The 12262-nt window shown below is 47.7% G+C and overlaps 1 long non-coding RNA gene across 4 annotated transcripts in view; it reads right to left on the reverse strand.

Annotated features, from left to right (window-relative positions):
• Positions 1-7323: 7323 nt before the first annotated feature.
• Positions 7324-12262, reverse strand: part of LOC102554055 (uncharacterized) — a 36475-nt gene continuing 31536 nt past the window's right edge. For 3 of the 4 annotated variants that reach the window (XR_015640105.1, XR_015640104.1, XR_015640103.1), the window contains exons 2-4: positions 12080-12227; positions 8581-9207; positions 7324-8309 (exon numbers count right to left, since the gene is read on the reverse strand). This is a non-coding gene — a long non-coding RNA (uncharacterized LOC102554055). Of the gene's footprint in view, positions 8310-8580; positions 9208-11331; positions 11400-12079; positions 12228-12262 lie in introns of all 4 variants that reach the window. The other variant, XR_015640106.1, reaches the window with a different exon arrangement.

The following is a 12262-nucleotide window of genomic DNA, read 5'->3' on the forward strand; positions in this document are numbered from 1 at the left end:
GCCATTTGGGTTTCTTCTTTTGCAAAGCGCACATTCAGCTGTTTTCCCATTGTGTTTTCAACTATTTATATTAATTAATTAGTGAATTAGTTAATTAATTAGTGAATTTATATTTATTTTGTTTTTTCAAGGCAGGTTTTCTCTATGTAGCCTTGGCTCTCCCGGAACTTACTCTGTAGACCAGCCTGGCCTCGAACCCAGGAATCTACCAGCCTCTGCCTCCCAAATGCTGGGATGTGTGTGCCAACTGCACTTTTACTTTACTGATGACGCTCATGAATGAAGTTCTTACCTCTAACGAGGGATAGTCTACCTTCCTGCTTCCACTCCTGCGTACCACGTTTTCCACAACTGTTTAGGGAATCTTTACTCACCTCGAGTTCATGAAAATTCTTCACACATAGTTAGGGCTTCAGCCTGGTTGGGCCCTTCTCTTTGTTTGGTGCGAGGTTGAAATAAACACACTTGCAAACACATTACACAAGGGTGTGTAAAATACTAGAACTCACCACCCATCGGTTGGAGCACATGCTCTTTGCTTTTGCTCCTATTGAAGATCAGCTCAGCTTTTCTACAGTCTTTGCAATTTCTCTAATCCTGAAGTACCTGGCGGTGATTTTGCTGAGAATGAGTTGAATCCATAGATGAAATCATAGCTAATAGCCAGCCCCTAACACGAACAAAGACTCTCTCTATGTATGTGTGTATGTACGGATGTATGTAGGTATATGTATATGTGTGTATGTGTGTATGTATGTATGTAGGTATGTATTGTGTGCATGTAAGTATGTATATGTGTGTGTAAGTAGGTATTCATATGTGCTTTAACTTTTTCCCATTCCCATGCTTCTGCTCCTCTTGCTTCCTTGGTCGTCTTTTTGGTTGTTTCAGACAGAGCTTCTCTGTGTAACCCAGACTGTCCTGGGATTTGTACTGTAGACCAGACTGGCCTTGAACTCACAGAAATCCACCTGCCTCTGACTTCTGCTGGGGTTAATGTTGTGTGCCACAACTGGCCGGGCCCTTGATTTTTTTTTTTTTTTTTTTTACTGCTGGTGTAGCTTGTGCAGCTCACAGTGTAGGAGCCCGTGGGATCATCACCACATCGGAGCCCACAAGATTGATCCTGGGTTACAACAGAAGTGTGTCAGCACTAACACGCCGACTTTGTCCTCATCTGCAAACAACCTCTGTCCTTTTAGAGCTTGTCCTTGAAAATCATGTTTCCTATGGTTAAATACACATCTGCCTCTTTTTATTTACCTTCATACATTTTCTTGCCTTAAAGTGTCAGCGAGGAGCACCAGGGGGACAATTTGACCCAAGTGCTGACAGTGGCTCATGGCTGAGCTACGGAGTGTGGCCGGAACTCCTTGCTGGAACGGTCGTTTCTATTGCAACGAAGTAGCCTCGTCAGATTTTAGGCGCTCCCTCTTACCGCTAATAATGATTTAAAAGATTCATGCCTCTAATTGGATTTAATAAGGTAATTTATTCATACATACCAGGATTTGATTATTAGTGTAATGGATTATAGTGATTGAACAAGTTGCTTTTTCCCTACCTTAGCCTTCTGAGTGTTGGGTCCCAGGTGAGCCTCCGCTCTACAAGAACTCATTTTTTAACATTGAGCGTCCCATTCCATGTCCCGTTTGAATGCTGAATTTGCATTTTAAGTGTCAACTCCACCGCAGTTCTGTGTTCTGCTTATTGAACGCCTTGATGATTTAATTTTCTAGTATTGTGTCTCAGAAATTTACATCTGGACAGTTAGGCCCGCTCCAGTTCCAGACCCCGTCCCTCCAGTAACAGAACCAGTTGTACACAGTTCATTTTGGATCTCCTGGGCCCCAGAGCACCCCTCTCCTGGGTCTACCTCACAGTCAACAATCTCCCTTGGAAACAGCTTGACAGGAAACCCTGTTCACCCTGGCCTTCTCTGACCTGGGTGGTTCTTCTGTGGGGCAGATGCCCCAGTCCTTCACCTTGGCTGTAGCTTAATTACAGCATCATCACAGGCTGCCCTTACACTACAGTCCCTTATTGACACCACGTTTCCCCACTACCTGCAAGCTAAGGGCACACCTGAGACACCCACCAGCTTCTTGCGGTCGGTTCCACCCCTGTCCATTTACTTACGGTCACCTTTTAAGTCTGTGGCCCAGCTTGGTGCCTCTCAATACTTGCCACCTGTGCGGATGGGAAAACCAAAGCGGCAATGGGCTAGCTCTGGGGAGCTTAAGGAGGGGCCAGCTTGAGCATGCACAGGTGGGGAGTGACAGAGGCTGACCTACACTCTGAATTTCTAGGGAACACGGCTTCCCAAGGCTTCTATGCTATGCCACACAGCCATCTCTGGAGAGTAGGGAAGGAAGAGGGAGCACTTTGCCAAGGTGTCCCTTCTCGAAACCCCTATTATGGACTTCTCTTTCATTCCAACTCAGCGATGGTAAGAAGGGATGTAAGAAGTGCAGTGAGACCTGCTCTCCTGGGAGGGAGGAGGCCAGGGCACACTCACATAACTGTCCTGCAGTTGTGGGACCAGGGGAAGGAACCCAGTGATCTGGAACAGTGCTAGCAAAGGACATTTGCCATCAAGCTGTAGGAAACGAGGGAGTAGGGGTGGCAGAGGCCACTTGTGTTGTGTTTTAAACCACTCTGCTCCAAGCCAGCATTGCTGTGAGTGAAACTTAACACCAGATAAGGGTGGGGCTCAGTTAATTCCAAGGAAAGAAAGAGGAAGAGAGGAAAAAAGGGGGATGAGGGGAGAGGAGAGGTAGGTAGGGAGAGAGAGAGAGAGAGAGAGAGAGAGAGAGAGAGAGAGAGAGAGAATGAATTTAGTTCGGCGTTTGGCCTCATCTATAATTTGCCGAGATACTGTAGCGAATATCCACCACGAACATTCCCTGTACCATTCTCTGATTTGAGTCTGAAACAGTGAGATACATTGTATCTTGCATTACAGTGCCAGCTGGATTTCCTGACCGCTACCAGTCACCTCAAGAATGGGCTTCTTAGCCTTTCATCCCGAAGGTGTCTTTCTTCCCCTTGTTTGTTTGTTTTGTTTTGTTTGTTCTGTTTTGTAAATAATTCTGGCTGTCCTGGAACTCACTACAGAGAGCTCCCTGCCTCTGCAAGCCCATGCTGGAAATAAAAGCATGTACCACCATGTCTGAGGACATGTATTTCAAAACTTATTGTTAAGGGGAAATTAGGGTCCACTCTTTAACCAACCAGCAGGGCTCCTTCCAGGACAGCGTCCCACAGAGGAGCAGTTGAGCAGCAAAGCCCAATCTCGGGTGGAGGTGACAGCCACACACTTGAGGGGTCTGTGGGAGTAACGGCATGGGGAGCTTTGGAAGGCGTCATAGTCCACGTCTCTCCCACAAATGTTAGGAGCCCTCTCCCAGGAGAAGTAGGAAGAGGTACACAATGCCCCCAGTGAATCTAAGAAAAAGAAACAGTTCCTGTTGGAAAGGAGATTCCTCCCACAGACACAAGACAGGAAGAAGCTCCAGGAGCTCCAGATGACCTCCACGAAATCTAGGGACATGAACAACACATCGAAGGATTAGGGAAATTTACAGCGGAGGTGGCAGTGTCTTCTGGGAAGGGTTGTAGCAGAGACAAAGCCTTCAGGGGTTGGAGGGAAGGGCGAGCAAGAAATGAGAAGAGATGCGGAGTCGTCCCAGAAGGAAGACAGTGAGACAGAAGGAAGAAATGAACAGATGTTTAGGGAGAAGGCTGCGGATGGCTCTGCAGCATAAATGCTTGCCGAGCAAGCACGAGGACCTGAGTGCAGACCTCTATCAGTAACATGAAAAATCATGGCAGGGATGCATAACCTAGTGATCCCGGCTCTGTGGACCTGAAGCTCCCTGGCCAGACAGGCTAGCCATGTCTGCGAGACCAAAGTTCAATGAGAAGCTGTCTCAAAATGAAATCAAGGCGGGGAGTGACTGCAGAAGACACCTGCTGTGGACCTACAGCCACATGTGCACGTGCGACCCTTGCATCAAAAAATTAATTCGGCTTCCCTGAAGGCAGTGTAGAGCTTTATGCAGAAGAAGGTGGCCATCCCCAGGCAGAGTCTATGCTACGCACTCCTAGGAGGGCTTGCGGTTTGAAGGGCCTGCTATGGGGGTGCTTCAGTTACCTATGGAGAGTGGGGTCGAGGGCTGCAAGGCTGTGGTGTCTGGGAAACTCCGAGGACAGAGTGCCAAGTCCATGAAGCATGTGGACAGTCTGATGATTCACAGCAGAGACCCTGTTAACTACTGTGTTGACCACTGCTGTGCATAGTGTGCTTCTCACACAGGGTGTGCTGGACATCAAAGTAAAGATCATGCCACCCTGGGACCCAGGTGCTAAGATTGGTCCCAAGAAGCCTCTGCCTGATCATGTGAGCATTGTGGAACCCAAAGATGAAATCCAACCCCATCTCAGAACAGAAGGGTGGGAAGCCAGAGCCACCTGCCCTGCCCCAGCCATGCCTACAGCATAACAGGGTCTTAGCAGCTGCACCCAGAGGCTGGATGCTGTCTTGTAAAGACATTTAATCTTGAGCAAAGAGAAAAAAGTTAATTCATAGATTAGATAGAATTTCACAACATGCAAATAGCAAAACAAAGAGGAAGCATTTTAACACCATTGGTGTTTTTAACATAAAAAGCTAAAGCAGGACCTTGTCTTCAAGTCTGTGGTAGCACCAGGTCCAGGATCTAATCCAAAGACCCTACTGTAGGTGGAGGAGCCCTCTGGGTATGCAATGAAATTATCTTTTTGAAGAAAAGAAATTCAGATTGCCTTCGGGAATTCTAATGGCAATGTGAAATGATATTTGTTAATACCAGAGGGAAAAGTAAGCCAGCAAAAATATTCCTTATTTCAGCACATGGTGGTTAAATATGAGGTTGAAATGCTATTATACATTCAGAAACTTAGAGAGCCTTGTTCTCACTAGGTTCTCCCCAAAGAATGTGCTAGAGAAATTGGTCCAGACAATCAAATTAATAAAAGGACAATAAGGAGACCCTGGAAAGTCTGCAGGTGAGACGCCAGGGCATGAGGGGGGCCACAGCCTCACTGGTCACCAGACAGAACCGGCGTGGGAAGCCCCGTGAGGGACAGTCCAGACCACATTGAGAACCAGCGACCAGCCCTCCCTCAGACCCAAACCCAGTGACCACATCTCCCCAAGACCAGCTGGACCACTGAGATAAGAGTCTTCTAGTAGGAAGAAAGGCTGAGACCTGGTGCTGATAAACCCTGAGGTCAACACAGGGGATGTCATGCTTCTGGGAGGCCTGTGCAGTCTCAGGGATGTGTTAACTCACATTTCCACGGTCAAAGGTGAGGTGACAATGAGTTATCCGGAAAGTCCTCTTGTCTTTTGCGTATCTTTTGGTACTTTCCAAAATGTCCCACTCTGAACACTTATTCACCTTACACATCTCAGAAGTTTTTAGAATCTCCTTTTATCCATATATATATATATATATATATATATATATATACATATATATATTCTCTTATGTGCTTAAATATTTAAATATCTAGAGGGAAGGGGTCATTACGTCCGAGGAGTCGATTAGTGTGACTTTAAAATTCTGGTGAAAGACAAGACTAGGTCTGATGGGTAATCACCTCCCTTCACTAGGCAGGGCACTGTTCCCCTGGGAGGCTCTGCTGGAGGCTCAGCCCTATGCAGCTCTTATGTTACAGTTTCCTTATCTACTGTGTGTTCCCCGTAACTGGCTCTGCATAGGTGGTCACTGGTTCAAAACAATTCTCCAGGAACTTTTGTTTTCCATCCCAAACCTTATTATGCCTCCTCTTGAGGCACTCCTGAGGCCAGCAACCCATCACCAGCCATCCTGCACCGTCCAAGGATTACCTGGTTTCATCCCTTGGAGTAAGGGAAGTTTGTGGCCCCCCAGGCCTTGGGGCACCTGCATTATCCACTGTTCCTCTCCACTGGTTTTCGGCCTGTGTCTTCTCTGTCCTGTTGTCACTCTCCCCTGCTCTCCTGTCATCTTCTTAGACCTGTTCCCTCTGCCTCTCTGCTGTCCCTGGGTGGACGGCTCCTAGCAAATGATGAGATAGCACTGGATGGCTGGGATCCTCCTGCACCTCTCATCCTGCTGCCTCTCTGACTCCTGTCCTGACTCTCAGAGCCCCTCGCCTTACAGTCCCTCGTCTCCATGCCTTCCTTTGGTCTTTCAGAAAGCCACATCCTTCAACTGTTCTGAACCTTAACTCAAATACAGTCTGGTATGCCCACATATGATTATCTGCAAGATCACTGGATGAGTGTGAGCTTAAGAGCCTCTCTCTCTCTCTCTCTCTCTCTCTCTCTCTCTCTCTCTCTCTCTCGTAAACTGAAACCCACATCCAAGGACAACACATTAGTTTAAATTGTCAGAAGCCCCTGAGTGCCACTGTCTCCGACTCACCCAGAGAGAATGTTTTCAAACTTCTGCCTCAGTCAAGGGACAAGGGAGTCCCCCATGGTTTCGTGTCTGACTTCTTGGAGAGAAGTCGACATGCCTTTCCTCCAAAGTGAACTATCATTCAGTTGTTAGGCTGCAAGGTATTCTTATACTCTGAGCAAGTGCCTAGCAAATGTATCATTTTCTTTAGCTTCGCCTCTATCGCAGTGTCATTGGCCTTTTCAACATTCTCTAGGCTTGCAGCCTCCGTGGACTGGAGCATTTGCCCACAGTTGACCACCTGCCCTAAGTCAGATTGAAAGTGTCCTGTCCCTCCATCACAGGTAGAAGGGACCCAACCTTGCTCTGCACTTGTTCACACATGTCCTCTCATTCCCATTGAAGTCAGGACTAGAGGCCCCACATATCCAAAGAAACTCCCTTCCCATCTGTAAATCTCTCAGCTGCCAAAGTCAGTCAGCATCCAGGATACCCCACTGCAGCACAGTCACCAACTACTGAACCCATCCTCGCCTTCCTCAATGTTTCTGAGTCCAGTCCACCTGACCCTGCCAGCTTGAGGTCAAGGGGCATAAGCCACAAATGTTTATTTGGTGTATGTGTGATAGATAATGCTGTCAATTTGACAGATCTAGACTAACCTGGAATGTAGGCTTACATAAATGTTGGTTACATCAATGGGTGTGGGAAAACTGATTACAACTGTGTCAGGATCCACACTTTATAGGGAGTGAGCTAAGCACACACCTGTAACATCCCTGTTCTCTGTTCTTGGTTGGGGAGGCAATGTGACCAGTGCACTCCAGTTCCCACTACTGTCATTTCTTTGCCTGGATGATGTTAGCCAAAAGTAAGCTCTTTCTGTCTTAGGTCACTTTTGTCGAAGTATTTTATTATCACAGCAACAGAGAAAGAAATTGGTTCAACATCAGGAGTAGCTACATAGCCTTTTATGAAGTCTGCCGTGATTTTAATGATTACAACTGGCAGGTTTGGTGGACAATACATCTTTGCCGGGTTGTGCTGACTGTGTGCAATTACCCAGTTTCTGAGATCAGCTTGTCTAAAACAGGACAGGAGGGACAGAGCATTGGAGGAAAACCCCAACTTGAAATGAAACAAAAATAGACAGAAAAAGTTTTACCACTTAGCTCTCCTGAATTGAAACAGTATCGTCACAGACAGAAAAAGTTTACCACTTAGTTCTCCTGAATTGAAACAGTATCTTCCCCGCTCCTCTCCTAAGGAAGCAGGATGCGACCGCAGAAACACACAAGACAAAGGCCCCTGCAGGCTTCTGCTCTCTGGTAGATTACAATCGGAACAGGTGGACAGGTGAATAAGGTTACCAAGGTGTTGTTGCCGGTCATGTCTGTAAGAGTCTGAATACAGAGATGTGACAAGAGAGCCGAACTCTCTACCCTGAGATGTGTTGCTGCAGGCTAGTGCTATTCTGTACTAGTAAAAGCAGCTCTGGGTTTACTAATGAGCATATCAGAAGAGGGTGACTACGAAGGAGAGGAAAGCACAGGGGAAAGCTACTCCCAAGCAGAAAGCAAAGAGCAACATGGGGCAAACCTAGCTAGGCATAGAGCAACCTCCCTTAATAGAAAAATACTCATGAGTGGGAGTGTTTACCTGCACCATCTGACCCTTCTGTGAGCGTCCTGCCATCTGGGGGGGGTAGATCCCCATGTACCACTTTTACCCGTTCAGGTGGCAGCTGTCACAATGTTCTAGGAATGGATGGTGTCATTGTCACCTTCAAGGTCACCACGGCGCTCCAAAAGTTCCTCATCCTCTTAGATGAGTAGATCACCACATGACAAGATGTCTTGCAGAAGCAACTTAAACTATCTTCGTGTTTGAAACAGAGAGAGAGAGAGAGAGAGAGAGAGAGAGAGAGAGAGAGAGAGAGAGAGAGTTCAGTCATTCCCCCCTTGCACTCATGTGCAGGGACTTCTGAGGTCCACAACATTATCCACAAAACTGTGACTTTGGAGTAGAGACTGTTCACCCCATTGATGTTTGTGAGGAGTGATGGGCTCTAAGCCCAGGTTCCCAGGCACTGAAGGGCAGGGTGGTGCCACCCCTCCCCCAGTCACACACCTTGGGTCTGTGTGCTCACCTCTGGAGTGCCATTAGCCGCTGGTGGTTTCTCTTAGTTTTCTGGTGGGAGATCAATGCAGCAGTGTCCCATGATAGAGAGATGCCTCATGCATGGTTGCCTGTAGACAGTTATGACTGACAACTCCTTCAAGCCATAGTCTGCTGAGGGTTGACCCACATGGCTGCTCTAGGTGTCGCAAAATCATGGTTCAGTGCTACATCATAAATGTTATGATTCCAAATACTTAGTCTCATGACCACGAAGAAGGAACATTTTCTTTGGTGCTGTGCACGTGTGCAGTCACACAGGCGTGAGTTCAGGTGCCTACAGGAAGAGTTGGGTTCCCCCACAACTGAGTTGTGGTTCACCGGACTTAGGTCCTGAGAACTACAGAGGCGTCAACTGCTTGATTGCTGAGATATCTTCCCCCAGCTCCATATGTGTCGCTCACTGTCACTAGTGTGGAATTCGAGTCCACAGGTACCTCATGCCTAGAATATTTCCGCTGCAGCCCAAGGGAACATGGGGACTGGAGGCACTCCAGACAGGCTCCATGGGCTTCCTCACCCTGCTCAGCAGCATTTCTCAAGTTACACTGTCGAGAGGCCGGAATATCAGTGTTACTGCCCAAAGTCAACAGGAACTCTGTTGGTAACAAAGTGAGAGGTGAAAAAAAAAAAAAACACGAAAAATTAGACAATTGTTGGAGACCTGCACACTCAAGAGAGAGGTCCAGGGTGGCCTGGAAGTAAAAGGTCTGGGACCCGAGGAGGTGGGTGGCTGGACTGCACTGCTCTGTTACATCTGAGGGTTCTCCATGTGTGGAGAAGAGCAACACATCATAGTAAGTAGTTGGGCAGGCGACAGCTAAGCCTCGGGGATGAGGAGTTAATTTAATTGCCTGCTGCATCTGGGAGGAGGCCAGACATGCACATGGGTGGTCACCTGCACTAGCCGGCTTTCCAGAGCGCATCCTCCTCGGGGAGCCTCTGTTCATGGTCCCAGCTCAGCCTGTGCTTCTAAGAGAGCACCCCAGGACTCCACGCTGTGCTCCAGAAGGACTCACATGGTGTGGTTGTCACTTGCCTTTTGCTGTACCCTTTAGTCTCGAGGACAGAGATAAAGCCACCCACATCCTCGTTTTATTTATCAGAGGCATTTGAAGATGGATATGTGGGTACACCCATAAACCCAGTGATGGGGACACAGCAGCAGGAGGAGCAGGAGTTCAAGGTCCTCTCTGAGTGGATAATGAGTTGGAAGCCTGCCTGGGCTCTGTGAAGCCCTGTCTAAAAACATCCCAAATGACGACAGAGGTGTTTGAGAGGAGCATATGCTTGGGGCTTATTCTGAGGAACAGGGACCCTGGGAACAACCCCAAACCCCAATCTTCGTTCCTGCCTCACAGGAAATAGCTGACACTTAAAATGGTGTCTTCCCTTTTAGGCTATCATTCCTCCCCAGCTTTCCTGTGTTCTCTAAATGATGCTTTCCCTCATATATATATATATATATATATATATATATATATATATATATATATACATATATATATATATATATATTTAAAGTGCTTCCTGCACCTTTAAGCTATGGATATATTGGTTTTCACTGAGTATCAAAAGAAACTGACTTTTACTGATTGGCTTGCATATCAATCTATTATACCTGTGAAAGTGCGGGGTATGCTTATTTGAAACTTAATAGTAATAGGGGCTTTTGCCTACTGCTACATGCCTCCAGAGAACAAGGGGGGTGCCAGCGCCAGAAGTCATGGCAAATCTTTAGGGGAAAGTGCACAAGACTGGCGAGGAGAGCCCATACCAGCTCCTCCACAGACACTGGATCCCCTAGAGCAGGAGTTATGGGTGGTTGTGAACCACTGTATGGGAATGCTGAGGGCCAAATTCTGTTCCTCTAGAACAGTAAGTGCTCTTAACCACGGACCCATCTGTCCAGCAGCAACGCAAAACAAAATCTTGGTGTGTACAATGTGTGGTGTGTGTGCAAGCAAGCGGGGGAGGGTAAGGAAGAGGAGGGTGAGGGAGGGAGAGAGTGTATGTGGGAGGACACATGCTATGGCATGCACAAGATGGGGGGGTGTTAGTTCTCACCTTCTACCTTGTTTGAAACAGGGGCACTTGTTGACCATATTAACTGACCTATGGTTTTCTCACCATCCATCTCACCCTAGAACCTCTAAGATTACAGCCGCACGTTACCATGTCTGGCTGTTCTGTGGACATTTGGAGATCTAAACTCAGGTCCTCATACTCGCACAAACAGTGCCCCACCCCACTGAGTCATCTCTCCAGCCCAACCTAACTCAGCTACTAATGGAGAACCACTTGCCTCCTGGAGCTAACTGCGCACAGAGCAGAGCAAAGACAGGTTATGTTCCGGTAGTGGAAGATTCCAGAAAATCCTGTAACTGGGACACGTCTCCCATAGCCAATGCTTTCCTCCATAGAACAAAGGGACAGAGAGAATTGGGGAGTGGCTCAGGGTACTAGAAGACAACTCTGAGCAAATCAGTCACGTGTTGATCTTTGCATAGCCGAGTCCACTGTCGCCTCATGGGCACGCAGCATGGACACTCTGAGAGGATGCCCATTTTTGTCTAACCTCAGAACCTTTGAGATAAGACCTGGAGATGACAAACTAACCTTTGCTATATTCTCTTTGATTCTGAACTATGCTTTTTAAACAAATGTATCAACCTTAGGTGTGCAAAATGCCAGAGGAGAAGTCTGGGAGATGGCTACTGACCAAGCAAGCTGGCCGGGAGGACTTCAGAGCAGTGGGCCACGGAAGGCTTCCCTTCGGTCAGGAGCTGCCTGGGAATGGTTTTGAAATACAAAGCTGTGTCAGGCGGACTTTCGTCTCCCTGCTTCTGCTGCTCGCACGGTCGTCTGTGGACACAGGTGTGCTACAAAGATGCAATCATGGCTACACTCCCACGGGAGTGGCTACTGCTGTCTTAGACAGTGTGCGCGACATGCCTGGGTTTAGAACACACGGGCTTGGTGCTTTCACACTGGCGAAGAGACAGTGTGCACACAACCTGTCCCAGTGGGACTAAGGCTAGAGTGACAGATGAGAGTGATTTAAGTGCCTCTCTGCAAGGCTGAGTGCCACTCAGAGGACAGTACCGGGGGAGGGGGGCAGGGGAAGCTCAGTCCCTTTCCTCTGGAACTGCTGAAGACCTTCCTCTCTATTTCGGCTGGTTCATTCCCACTCTTCCCCGGACTCTCTCTCTCTCTCAGCCCATAGGCTTAAATGTGGTTTATGCTGTCACTCCACCGTTCCTGGCTCCTTGCAGGAAATCCACACAACAATGACTTCTTTCCACTCGCACTTCTAATGCCACTACACAGGAAAAAAGCTTGACAGACAGGCTTGAGCCTGGAGCTAGGCGGCCTCCTGCTTATCCACAGGCAGTCCACAGGGGCAAATAAATGCAGGAGGCAGTCAGCTCTCATTGAAGGGAAGAGGACAGAGTGAATCTTATGGTTACCTTTCACCCTCTTGCCATCTCAACTCCTCCTCCCTCAAGTTCATCGTCTTTCTGGGACACATGGTTAGTCTCCAGTAGATGTCAGGCAACCAAATCACCTCATTTATAAATTTCAGTGTTCCGTGATGTCAAAACTGCTCTCTATAATCTGGAAGAGAAAAGGATTAAATATGACTTTTAAAA

This window comes from Rattus norvegicus, chromosome 16 (genome assembly GCF_021556685.1).
Source record: "Rattus norvegicus strain SHRSP/BbbUtx chromosome 16, alternate assembly SHRSP_T2T, whole genome shotgun sequence".
In the NCBI taxonomy this organism is placed as follows: Eukaryota; Metazoa; Chordata; class Mammalia; order Rodentia; family Muridae; genus Rattus; species Rattus norvegicus.